A 12,791-nucleotide genomic window follows, 5' to 3' on the forward strand; every position below is an offset into this window, starting at 1 on the left:
CCTACAACACCGCCCATCTGATCACATTCCTGGACACCCTACACAACACACTCATTCCACCAGATCAGGTAGATGGCCCAGAGCAGCTCAGGTACGTTGTCATTTGGGACAACGTAAGTTTCCACAGGGCTGCTCTGGTTCGTAACTGGTTCACTGCCCACCCACGCTTTTTAGTTGTTTTTCTCCCTCCATATTCTCCATTCCTCAATCCTATTGAGGACATTTTTTCTGCCTGGAGATGGAAAGTGTATGACCGAAATCCACAAACGCGTATACCTCTTCTCCAAGCTATGGAAGACGCATGTGGAGATATAGCAGCTGATGCTTTTCATGGCTGGAATCGCCACGCTAGGCGATATTTCCCCTGCTGCTTGGCCAGGGAAAACATTGCTTGTGATGTGGATGAGGTGCTGTGGCCAGACCGCAACAGAAGAGAGGACGCAGCAGTTTTTTTTACTGTAACTGTATACATTAAATTATTCTGTTTTGTATGTAGACCACTGTATGTGCAACTTTGTGTTGGTTGGGAATGGGATGTACACTGTGTACATTGTTTTTGTGGGAAAAATGAAATATATTTGTTACCGTGTATTTGTGTGTTCTGAGTATAAAAACAATATTCTCAAATATTTTACAACACACTTATGTATGTACTGTCTGCAGTAATGGCAACACTGAACCAAAAAAAGGCCTAAGTCATTATGATGAATGGAGAAGTGTTTTCCATTCTGTCACGGATTCTGCCGAGGCTGCTCCTCCTCCTTGCTCGGGCAGGCTTCGGCGTTCGTCGTCCCCGGAGTACTAGCTGCTGCCGTTCGATGTTATCGGTGTCTGTTTAGTTTTGTCTGTATTGTTTACACATGTTCGTCATTATGTTTGATTGTTGCCCTTATATTACCCCTGTCTCTCATCGGGATATTGTGTGATTGTTTTCCCTTCACGTATGTCATTAGTGAGCGGGTTATTTCCTCCCTGCGTGGAGTTATTTCTGTGTTCTATTGTTCAGTATCGGATTAAAGTACGTGTCCGAGAGTTCTGTGTCCTGCGCCTGACTTCTTCAACCGCATCTCACCGACAGCCGTGACAGAATCACACACCACAACATGGAGTCAGCAGGAGCGACGGCACCGACCGGATCACTCGAGGAGCGCGTCCTACAACAGGCAGCGATGCTTCAAAATCTTGGTGCCGCCATGGATAACGTGATGAACACTTTGGGACGATGGGAGAGAGGAGGTTTGCCCACACCTCCTCCAACGATACCACCACCATCGGCTACTCCTATCGTCTCACATCCGGAGTCCAGTGGGATTCGGCTCTCGCTCCCGAGGGCTTATGATGGCACCGCAGCCGGGTGTCAGGGTTTCCTTCCACCATAATTAGCAAATAAATTCATAAAAAATCCTACAATGTGATTTTCTGGATTTTTTTTTCTCCATTTTGTCTGTCATAGTTGACGTGTACCTATGATGAACATTACAGGCCTCTCTCATCTTTTTAAGTGGGAGAACTTGCACAATTGGTGGCTGACTAAATACTTTTTTCCCCCACTGTATATCCCAGGGTCACAGAACGTTGAGGCAGACGCCCTGTCCCGACGATATGACACAGAGGAGAGGTCCATTGAGCCCACTCCCATACTACCGGAGTCTTGTCTAGTGGCACCGGTGGTGTGGGAGGTCGACACGGAAATCGAGCGGGCATTACGTACCGACCCTACTCCCCCAGAGTGTCCAGAGGGACGGAGGTATGTGCCGCTCGAGGTCCGTGACCGACTGATTTATTGGGCTCACACGTCACCCTCCTCTGGTCATCCTGGTATTGGTCGGACGGTGCACTGTCTTAGCGGGAAGTACTGGTGGCCCACCTTAGCCAGGGACGTGAGGGTTTACGTTTCTTCCTGCTCGGTGTGCGCCCAGTGTAAGGCGCCTAGACACCTGCCCAGAGGGAAGTTACAACCTCTCCCCGTTCCACAACGGCCGTGGTCTCACCTGTCGGTGGATTTTGTCACGGACCTTCCCCCCTCCCAGGGGAATACCACGATCTTGGTCGTTGTGGATCGGTTTTCTAAGGCCTGCCGTCTCATCCCTATGCCAGGTCTTCCTACAGCCCTACAAACGGCCGAAGCCCTGTTTACTCACGTTTTCCGGCACTACGGGGTGCCTGAGGATATAGTGTCTGATCGGGGTCCCCAGTTCACCTCTAGAGTGTGGAGGGCGTTTATGGAACGTTTGGGGGTCTCGATCAGCCTTACCTCGGGTTTTCACCCTGAGAGTAATGGGCAGGTGGAGAGAGTAAACCAAGATGTGGGTAGGTTTCTGAGGTCCTACTGCCAGGACCGGCAGGAGGAGTGGTCGGGGTATATTCCCTGGGCAGAGATAGCCCAAAACTCACTCCGCCACTCCTCCACTAATCTTACTCCTTTCCAGTGTGTGTTGGGCTTTCAGCCGGTTCTGGCACCCTGGCATCAGAGCCAGATCGAGGCTCCTGCGGTGGATGAATGGTTTCGGCGCTCGGAGGAGACATGGAACGCTGCGCATGTCCATCTGCAGCGGGCCATCAGACGCCAAAAGGCGAGCGCCGATCGCCACCGCAGTGAGGGTCCGGTTTATGCACCGGGAGTTAGGGTCTGGCTCTCGACCAGAAACCTGCCCCTTCACCTGCCCTGCCGGAAGCTGAGCCGGCGGTTTGTGGAGCCATTTAAAGTCCTGAGGAGATTGAACAAGGTATTTTATAGGTTAAAGCTGCCTATTAATTATCGCATTAACCCCTCGTTCCATGTGTCTCTCCTCAGGCCGGTGGTAGCTGGTCCACTCCAGGAGAATGAGGTACGAGAGGCCCCTCTCCGCCCCCACTAGACATCGAAGGGGTTCCGGCGTACTCAGTCCGTTCCATCGTGGATTCGAGGCGTCGGATGGGGGGTCTGCGGTCCGGAGGAACGGTGCTGGGTCCCTAGGAGGGACATCCTAGATCCCTCCCTGTTGACAGAGTTCCACCGGAGTCATCCGACTCGCCCTGCTCCGCGTCCTCCTGGCCGTCCCCGAGGCCGGGGTCGGCGCACGGCTGGAGCCGCGCATCAAGGGGGGGGTACTGTCACAGATTCTGCCGATGCTGCTCCTCCTCCTTGCTCGGGCAGGCTTCGTCGTTCGTTGTCCCCGGAGTACTAGCTGCTGCCGTTCGATGTTATCGGTGTCTGTTTAGTTTTGTCTGTATTGTTTACACCTGTTCGTCATTATGTTTGATTGTTGCCCTTATATTACCCGTCTCTCATCGGGATATTGTGTGTCATTGTTTTCCCTTCACGTATGTCATTAGTGAGCGGGTTATTTCCTCCCTGCGTGGAGTTATTTCTGTGTTCTATTGTTCAGTATCGGATTAAAGTACGTGTCCGAGAATTCAAAAATACCATTTTGATAAGAAATAACATTGTTTTGAATGTAAAGTTTCATTTTGCTGGAGAATTGAGGGGTTTTGCCCATTGTGTGTGTGCTTTTTGATTTGTGTGTAGAGTTCTGAGAATATGAGGCATGCTTTCAGAAAAGTTGTGTAAACAATCGACAAAAACTGTAATATGGAGCTGTTGGAGAACCTGACCAAAGAGATTAGAGGTGAAATTAGATCCTTGATCACTTTGAATGACCTTAGTTTCTCTCACTGTTTGGAACCCCTGAGTCAAAGCTTTTAACACAGACTTAGTCGTAATAGGCCGGAGAGGATAGGCAGCAGGAAGCCTAGTGGTTTGACACATCACAGTCAAGAAATAATTACTACCCTTTTTAGAACGAGGCAAAGGACCAACACAGTCAATCATTAGATACTCAAAAGGTTTACTGAGTACAGGAATAGGAAACAGTGGTACCGGCATAATAGCTTGATTAGGTTTACCAGTTAATTGACAGGTGTGACAGGTTTTGATGAAATCAGAAACATCCCTCTTTAATCTAGGCCAAAATAAATGTCTTCATATGCGATTGTAGGTTTTCCTCACACCAAATGTCCAGCAACGTCGTTGTGAGAAGATAGCAACACCAACTCACGAAGCTTACAGTGAGGGAAAAAAGTATTTGATCCCCTGCTGATTTTGTAGGTTTGCCCACTGACAAAGATATTGTCAGTCTATAATTTTAATGGTAGGTTTATTTGAACAGTGAGAGACAGAATAACAACAAAAAAATCCAGAAAAACGCATGTCAAAAATGTTATAAATTGATTTGCATTTTAATGTGGAAAATAAGTATTTGACCCCCTCTCAATCAGAAAGATTTATGGCTCCCAGGTGTCTTTTATACAGGTAATGAGCTGAGATTAGGAGCACACTCTTAAAGGGAGTGCCCCTAATCTCAGTTTGTTACCAGTATAAAAGACACCTGTCCACAGAAGCAATCAATCAATCAGATTTCAAACTCTCCACCATGGCCAAGACCAAAGAGCTCTCCAAGGATGTCAGGGACAAGATTGTAGACCTACAAGACCATCGCCAAGCAGCTTGGTGAGAAGGTGACAACAGTTGGTGCGATTATTCGCAAACGGAAGAAACACAAAATAACTGTCAATCTCCCTCGGCCTGGGGCTCCATGCAAGATCTCACCTTGTGGAGTTGCAATGATCATGAGAACAGTGAGGAATCAGCCCAGAACTACACGGGAGGATCTTGTCAATGATCTCAAGGCAGCTGGGACCATAGTCACCAAGAAAACAATTGGTAACACACTACGCCTTGAAGGACTGTAATCCTACAGCGCACGCAAGATCCCCCTGCTCAAGAAAGCACATATACAGGCCCGTCTGAAGTTTGCCAATGAACATCTGAATGATTCAGAGGAGAACTGGGTGAAAGTGTTGTGGTCAGATGAGATCAAAATCGAGCTCTTTGGCATCAACTCAACTCGCCGTGTTTGGAGGAGGAGGAATGCTGCCTATGACCCCAAGTACACCATCCCCACCGTCAAACATGGAGGTGGAAACATTATGCTTTGGGGGTGTTTTTCTGCTAAGGGGACAGGACAACTTCACCGCATCAAAGGGACGATGGACGGGGCCATGTACCGTCAAATCTTGGGTGAGAACCTCCTTCCCTCAGCCAGGGCATTGAAAATGGGTTGTGGATGGGTATTCCAGCTTGACAATGACCTAAAACACATGGCCAAGGCAACATAGGAGTGGCTCAAGAAGAAGTACATTAAGGTCCTGGAGTGGCCTAGCCAGTCTCCAGACCTTAATCCCATAGAAAATCTGGGGAGGGAGCTGAAGGTTCGAGTTGCCAAACGTCAGCCTCGAAACCTTAATGACTTGGAGAAGATCTGCAAAGAGGAGTGGGACAAAATCCCTCCTGAGATGTGTGCAAACCTGGTGGCCAACTACAAGAAACGTCTGACCTCTGTGATTGCCAACAAGGGTTTTGCCACCAAGTACTAAGTCATGCTTTGCAGAGGGGTCAAATACTTATTTCCCTAATTAAAATGCAAATCAATTTATGACATTTTTGAAATGCGTTTTTCTGGATGTTTTTGTTGTTATTCTGTCTCTCACTGTTCAAATAAACCTACCATTAAAATTAGAGGGAAAAAAGTATTTGATCCCCTGCTGAATTTGTACGTTTGCCCACTGACAAAGACATGATCAGTCTATAATTTTAATGGTAGGTTTATTTGAACGTGTCACGTTCGTTGAGAGACGGATTGGACCATGGTGCAGTGTGGTATGCGTACATGTTTATTTATAAAGTAAACAAACAAAAAAAAACAACGTAACGTGACAGAAGATCCCACCAAACAAGGACCAAGCAGCGTGCCCAGGAGCAGCAGACACCCTGGACACAGGTGGGGAAGACATTTTGGACTTTGGAGATATTGGCTGGTAGAGGACCCTAGGCGAAGGAGGAAGCCCAGGCAGGAGAGGAGAAACAGCGACCCAAAAGGACTCGGTCACGAAGAAAGCCTGAGAAGCAGCCCCAAGAACATTTTTTGGGGGTGCACACGGGATGGTTGGCGGAGCCAGGGTTCAGAGCAGAGCCAACTCCCCGTATTCACGCTAAGAAGCGTGTGACCGTGCAGGCTCCATATTATGCAGAGATACGCACTGTGTCGCCAGTGCGCCTGCACAGTCCAGTGCGTCCTGTGCTAACGCCACGCACGTACCGTGCGGAAGTGGGCATCCAGCCAGGACGGGTTGTGCCAGCTCTACGCTCCAGACCTCCAGTGCGCCTCCACAGCACGGTACGGCCCATGCCAGCTCCTCGCACCAAATCAGTGGTGCGTGTAGCCAGTACAGTACGGCCCGTGCCAGCTCCTCGCACCAAACCAGTGGTGCCTGTCGCCAGCCCGGTACGCCCCGTACCTGCTCCCCGCACCAAACCAGTGGTGCGCGTATCCAGTCCAGTACGGCCCGTACCTGATCCCCGCACCAAACCAGTGGTGCGTGTATCCAGTCCAGTACGGCCCGTACCTGCTCCCCGCACCAAACCAGTGGTGCGCGTATCCAGTCCAGTATGGCCCGTACCTGCTCCCCGCACCAAACCAGTGGTGCGTGTTCCCAGTCCAGCTCCAGTCAGCGGCTCCACTCCAGAGCCAGAGCAGTCCGCTCCACCGGGGTCCAGTTCAGCTCCGGTCAGCGGCTCCACTCCAGGCCCAGACGTCAGCCCCTCTCCAGGGTCGGGGCCTCCCACACCAGGGTCCAAACAGGGCTTGGTGCATCGTGGGAAGAAGGAGAGGGGAAGCATCGCGCCGAGGTCCAGACCAGACCAGGGGTGCAACGGGGAGGCAGAGCGGGAGAGGTCATCACGCCCGGAGCCGGAGCCGCCTCCGAGGCTGAATGCCCACCAGGACCCTCCCCTAATGAGTCAGGTTTGTGCGGCCGGAGTACGCAACTTTGGGGGGGGGTACTGTCACGCCCTGACAAAGAGATGGCTAGTTCGTGAGTCAGGGTGTGAACATTCTATGTGTGGGAATTTCTATGTGGACATTCTATGTCATTACATTTCTATGTTGGCCGGGTGTGGTTCCCAATCAGAGGCAGCTGTCGATCGTTGTCTCTGATTGGGGATCATACATAGGTAGCCATGTTGCCTATTGTGGGAACTTAATTGTGGGAACTTGGCTTGTTTGTGGTTGTTGAGCTTCACGTTACGTTGCTTTTGTTGTTTTGTCGAGTGTTTATCAGTTCAAATAAACATGTACGCATATCACACTGCACCTTGGTCCAATCCGTCTCTCAACAAACGCGACAGAACAGTGAGACACAGAATAACAACAAAAAAAACAGAGAAACGCATGTAAAAAATGTTATAAATTGATTTGCATTTTAAATGAGGGAAATAAGTATTTGACCCCTCTGCAAAACATGACTTTGTACTTGGGGGCAAAACCCTTGTTGGCAATCACAGAGGTCAGACGTTTCTTGTAGTTGGCCACCAGGTTTGCAAACATCTCAGGAGGGATTTTTTCCCACTACTCTTTGCAGATCTTCTCCAAGTCATTAAGGTTTCGAGGCTGACGTTTGGCAACTCTAACCTTCAGCTCCCTCCACGGATTTTCTATGGGATTAAGGTCTGGAGACTGGCTAGGCCACTCCAGGACTTAAATGTGCTTCTTCTTGAGCCACTCCTTTGTTGCCTTGGCCGTGTGTTTTGGGTCATTGTCATGCTGGAATACCCATCCACGACACATTTTCAATGCCCTGGCTGAGGGAAGGAGGTTCTCACCCAAGATTTGACGGTACATGGCCCCGTCCATCGTCCCTTTGATGTGGTGAAGTTGTCCTGTCCCCTTAGCAGAAAAACACCCCCAAAGCATAATGTTTCCACCTCCATGTTTGACGGTGGGGATGGTGTTCTTGGGGTCATAGGCAGCATTCCTCCTCCTCCAAACACGGCGAGTTGAGTTGATGCCAAAGAGCTCAATTTTGGTCTCATCTGACCACAACACTTTCACCCAGTTCTCCTCTGAATCATTCAGATGTTCATTGGCAAACTTCAAACGGCCCTGTATATGTGCTTTCTTGAGCAGGGGGACCTTGCGGGCGCTGCAGGATTTCAGTCCTTCGCGGCGTAGTGTGTTTCCAATTGTTTTCTTGGTGACTATGGTCCCAGCTGCCTTGAGATCATTGACAAGATCCTCCCTTGTAGTTCTGGGCTGATTCCTCACCGTTCTCATGATCATTGCAACTCCACAAGGTGAGATCTTGCATGGAGCCCCAGGCCGAGGGAGATTGACAGTTATTTTGTGTTTCTTCCATTTGCGAATAATCGCACCAACTGTTGTCACCTTCTCACCAAGCTGCTTGGCGATGGTCTTGTAGCCCATTCCAGCCATGTGTAGGTCTACAATCTTGTCCCTGACATCCTTGGAGAGCTCTTTGGTCTTGGCCATGGTGGAGAGTTTGGAATTTGACCGATTGCTTCCGTGGACAGGTGTCTTTTATACAGGTAACAAGCTGAGATTAGGAGCACTCCCTTTAAGAGTGTGCTCCTAATCTCAGCTCGTTACTTGTATGAAAGACACCTGGGAGCCAGAAATCTTTGATTGAGAGGGGGGTCAAATACTTATTTCCCCTCATTAAAATGCAAATAATTTATAACATTTTTGACATGCGTTTTTCTGGATTTTTTGTTGTTATTCTGTCTCTCACTGTTTAAATAAACCTACCATTAAAATTTTAGACTGATCATTTCTTTGTCAGTGGGCAAACGTACAACATCAGCAGGGGATCAAATACTTTTTTCCCCTCACTGTATGTGTTATTTCATAGTTTTGATGTCTTCACTATTATTCTACAATGTAGAAAATAGTAAAAAGAAAGAAAAACCCTTGAATGAGTAGGTGTGTCCAAACTTTGACTGGTACTGTATGGCAGCTAGAAATCAAAACTGGATGGTCTTGAAGGTAGCTGAAGGCTGGGACAGAAAAACAAAAAGACAGCTAATGTAAAATATACTGTCCGTTAAATGCATGTATTATGTATAAGCCTAAGTATTGTTGTCCATTAGCTTACTCCAATAAGGGGAGGGGTTAGGGTAAAATAAAGGAAAATGTATTTTAAATAATATAAATTTAAAAAATTAATATATGGGGGATTGGAAATGCAGACAATTACATTGATAGAAGCTACAATCTGCAATATTATAGCTGATCTACCCCCCCCCCCCCCCAAAAAAAATAAACAGTTTTAACAACTTGTTCATAATGGAGATGTAACAGGGCTCAGTTCTAGGCCCTCTCCTATTCTCTCTATACACCAAGTCACTTGGCTCTGTCATATCCTCACATGGTCTCTCCTGTCATTGCTACGCAGACGACACACAATTCATCTTCTCCTTTCCCCCTTCTGATAACCAGATGGTGAATCGCATCTCTGCATGTCTGGCAGACAGTGTGGATGACGGATCACCACCTCAAGCTGAACCTCGGCAAGACGGAGCTGCTCTCCCTCCCGGGGAAGGACTGCCCGCTCCATGATCTCGCCATCACGGTTGACAACTCTGTTGTGTCCTCCTCCCAGAGTGCAAAGAACCTTGGCGTGACCCTGGACAACACCCTGTCGTTCTCCGCTAACATCAAAGTGGTGACCCGATCCTGTAGGTTCATGCTCTAAAACATTCGCAGAGTACAACCCTACCTTACACAGGAAGCAGCACAGGTCCTAATCCAGGCACTTGTCATCTCCCGACTGGATTACTGCAACTCGCTGTTGGCTGGGCTCCCTGCCTGTGCCATTAAACCCCTACAACTCATGCAGAACGCTGCAGCCCATCTGGTGTTCAACCTTCCCAAGTTCTCTCACGTCACCACACTCCACTGGCTTCCAGTTGAAGCCTGCATCTGCTACAAGACCATGGTGCTTGCCTACGGAGCTGTGAGGGGAATGGCACCTTCAGGCTCTGATCAGTCCCTACACCCAAACGAGGGCATTGCGTTCATCCACCTCTGGCCTGCTGGCCCCCCTACCTCTACCGGAAGCACAGTTCCCGCTCAGCCCAGTCAAAACTGTTCGCTGCTCTGGCACCCCAATGGTGGAACAAGCTCCCTCACGACGCCAGGACAGCGGAGTCACTCACCACCTTCCGGAGACACTTGATACCCCACCTCTTTAAGGAATACCTGGGATGGGATAAAAGTAATCCTTCTACCCCCCCAAAAAAAATATATAGTAAAGTGGTTGTCCCACTGGCTATCATAAGGTGAATGCACCAATTTGTAAGTGGCTCTGGATAAGAGTGTCTGCTAAATGACAAATGTAATGTAGTACATGACTGTCATACTACCCCGTACTGTTGTAAATGTGTGTGTAAACAACTCCATTCAAACTCATCTGAAGCAGACCTGGGTCCAAATACTTTTAGCGTTTGCGCTAGCCTGCCTGGAGTGCCAGATAAGCTTTGTGACTGTTCTCTTGGTCCATTAAGCCAGAGGCGAGTTCAGCAAGGCTTTTTGTTTGCAGTGACCATGTCGTCAGAGTAACAATTTCAGTTGGACGATTTGAATGAACATTTCAAAATGTTACAGTGAAACATCAGACAGCTACTTTTGTAAGGATTACTGTGGCTTTTTAGCGACAATATTCAAACTGAAAACAACTTAGCTATTCCTACTAAATATAGTAGAAAGTCTTAATTATTTTTAGAGGCAGTTTAGACCCGAAACAGACACTAACGTTCGCCGCACACTATCTTCTCCGACTGTTTGCTAACGGTCGCGGCTAACACAAAACAAATGGAATATGTTCGCAAACTTTGGCTAATGATAGCTAACTATTACCCTTGTTGAAACGCACCTCAGGCAAGCTCAATCAAGCACAGAAAGTATATGGAATTATTTCAAATTGAACACAAGTCTGATCTGAAGTCAAGGGGTCCACGTCTGAGGTGGGGAGGCAGGTGAACCTTATACAATAACAGACTTTAAGAATGTATCTTAACTCTCCAACACTATGGTACTTGACTTGGTAATTAAACATCAAGGTTTCTAATGCTTATATTGCTGCTTTTTGGGAGTGATTATCTGATTTTAAGAATACAAAACAAACTTGCAATGTAACAGTCTAATATCACACTGTAAAATGGAGTGTTGCGAGAGGCAATGGTGTTTTGTGGAGGCAGGCGTTGGCTTCATTTCATTTCACAGGAGTTTTTTGCTGGTTGATTTCCCAAATTGGTTCACAAAATGTAGGGTTGTGTGTGTTATCACCTGCATCAGTGAGCTAGTGAGAATTCCTCCAATTGTGGAGTATATGGGCTGCTCCACACAGCTCAGAACATGGAGGGTTATCATATGGGTCAGTATTACAGTTTTTTTGGATTGCTTACACACTAAAATTAAAAGTAGTACACTATTAGCAAAACCTTACACTCAAGAAGCAAAACATCAGCCCATATTTGCACAACTATAAGCACATTGTCAACCTTACACTTGTTGCAAAACTCTACACACAGTGATTTGCAAAACACTAAACACACTTAACATACATTACACACAAAAATCTATCATGAAGTCACGTCCTTGCAATACCAAAGCACTGACTGTCAAATTACCACACCGTCCAACCAATTGGTTCAACACAGTCATCAGGTGTGCAAACACTCGTTTGCTTAATTGTAGACACACCAATCAGGTGTATAAGCACTATAAAAAGCAGCAGGTGAGTTCATCGGTCTTCAAGCACAATGGAAAGAGTCAGAGAAAGAGTAAGACGAGGAGGAGGAGGAGGAGGAGGAGGAGGAGGAGGACGACGAGGAGAACGAGGAGAACGAGGAGGACGAGGAGGACGACGAGGAGAACGAGGAGGAGGACGACGAGGAGAACGAGGAGGAGGACGAGGAGAACGAGGAGGACGAGGAGGACGAGGAGAACGAGGAGAACGAGGAGGACGAGGAGGAGGACGAGGAGAACGAGGAGGACGAGGAGGAGAACGAGGAGGAGGAGGAGGAAGGGGAGGAAGAGGAAGAGGAAGACAAGAAGGTGCTCAAAGAGGACCGAATCTGACAAATGAGATCCGCGCAACACTGGTTGACCACATTGTCAACCACGGCCTGACGCTGAGGGAGGCTGGACTGCGAGTACAGCCAAATCTAAGCCGATATACAGTGGCAAGTGTGATGAGAACATTTCGACTGGAAAATAGGTATTGTAAAAATATCATCATATCAAAAACATCTGCACGGTTTCAGTAACTGCTTACAGTACTATATTCTATGCACTATCAGCACTTGTTACCTTTTCCTGTGAAATTACTGTACTATTGTATACTGTTTTTTTTTCTACATAGGATTGAGGGTCAGGGACGACAAGGGGGAAGGCCTCCTATGTTCACAGAACAGCAAGAGAGGGAGATAGTAAACATGGTTTTGGCCAACAATGCTATAACACTCAAGCAGCTCCAAGCTAACATTGTCAATAACCACGCCATTTTCAACGATATCCATCAGGTCTCAACATCAACACTGGCACGCATCCTAAAAAAAAAACATATTCAAATGAAGCAAATTTATCGAGTGCCTTTCGAGCGCAATTCCGAAAGGGTGAAACGACTGCGGCATGATTATGCAGAGGTATGTATTCACTTTAGCAGTGTGATCTTGCATACTGTCTCATAATATTTTACTGTACTGTAATATGTATACTAGATCTACACAATTTTGCCTGACACTGTTTTTCAGAGAGTTTTACGAATGGATGGAGAGGAGATCCAGCATGAGTTCATTTACGTAGATGAGGCTGGGTTCAACCTGACGAGAACACGAAGGAGGGGAAGAAACATCATTGGCCACGGGGCTATAGTCAATGTCCCAGGGCAACGTG

This window comes from Coregonus lavaretus (genome assembly GCF_964263955.1).
Source record: "Coregonus lavaretus genome assembly, chromosome: 8".
Classification (NCBI taxonomy): domain Eukaryota; kingdom Metazoa; phylum Chordata; class Actinopteri; order Salmoniformes; family Salmonidae; genus Coregonus; species Coregonus lavaretus.